The sequence below is a fragment of the Buceros rhinoceros genome, unplaced genomic scaffold (assembly GCF_000710305.1).
Source record: "Buceros rhinoceros silvestris isolate BGI_N320 unplaced genomic scaffold, ASM71030v1 scaffold45083, whole genome shotgun sequence".
NCBI classification, from domain to species: domain Eukaryota; kingdom Metazoa; phylum Chordata; class Aves; order Bucerotiformes; family Bucerotidae; genus Buceros; species Buceros rhinoceros.
This window is the reverse complement of record NW_010403857.1, coordinates 8,636-9,779: the sequence shown is the minus strand read 5'-3', so window position 1 is coordinate 9,779 and position 1,144 is coordinate 8,636.

Sequence of the window (1,144 nt, the reverse complement as noted above, 5' to 3'; positions counted from 1 at the left end):
ATATCAAAGTATTACATTAACGGTGTTTGTGAACTGAAGCAAGATGTAAAATAAAACGTGATCTGAAAAAGTACTTTGTATTGGTGTCTTCGGGTAGTTATTGGGTATGTCAGCAAGTGACGGTGCAATGGAAGATCAGTGGATAGTAAAGGATCACTGGGCATTAGAGGTTGTGCTGAGGCATCTCAAATCTTCATTATATTGATTTATGAATTCAGTTTTACTTGGATTTTGCTAACCACAAAGCAATGTAAGTTGGAATGGGTCTTTGGAGACCATCTGGTCCATCCGTCCATCCAGACCGAGGCTGTTTCACAGATAGACCAGGCTGCTTAGGGCTTTTTCCATTTGAGTTTGAATATCCATTTGATACCTGAATATATATCTACATGGGGATCAAGATTCTATAAATTCCCTGGGCTCCCATTTCAATGTTTGACAACCTTCATTGTGAGAGGTTTCTTTTTCCTTTTATGTGTTTGGAATTTCTCTCGTAACTTGCGTCCGTTACATCTCAGCCTTCCACTGACAAGTGTGGCTTCATCTTCTCTATAGCTACCATTAAGTAGTTGTGAGCAGCAATTAGATGACCCTTAGACATGTCTTCTCCAAGCTGAACAAAGATGGGTCCTTCAGCCTCTCCTCAAATGGCTAAACTCCAGACCAAACTCTCCAGGTTTCCAAAAGACAAAAAATTATGTACTCTCTACTTCGAGGTGGTGTGGACCACACATTGGCTCATGCCCCACCAGGCATTGGAGTTCCTTCAGAATAGTCTTTGGAGCACCTTCAAAGAAAATCTCAAGTTCACTTTCCTCCTAAGGAATCTAGTTTGCACACATGAGACTCTGAATGAGCATGAAGTCACCAGGGACCATCAGGGATTACTTCTAAACTGCACTAATGCACGATTGTAGACTTCACTGTGAATACCACTCTACAAACGCCGGTGTTCACCTGAGGGCAAAAAGGCAAAGCAAATGCTATGAATTGAGGGGGGCGGGGAAAGGAGCTGAAAAGAAAAGAATAAATATGATTAGGCACGACAAATCCAAGATGTGTTTTGGACATTGCATTCAATTCTAGCCAGCCCATTCCCAAAAGAGTGGAATAGAACTGGGAAAATAAGGTAAGTACACAGCAG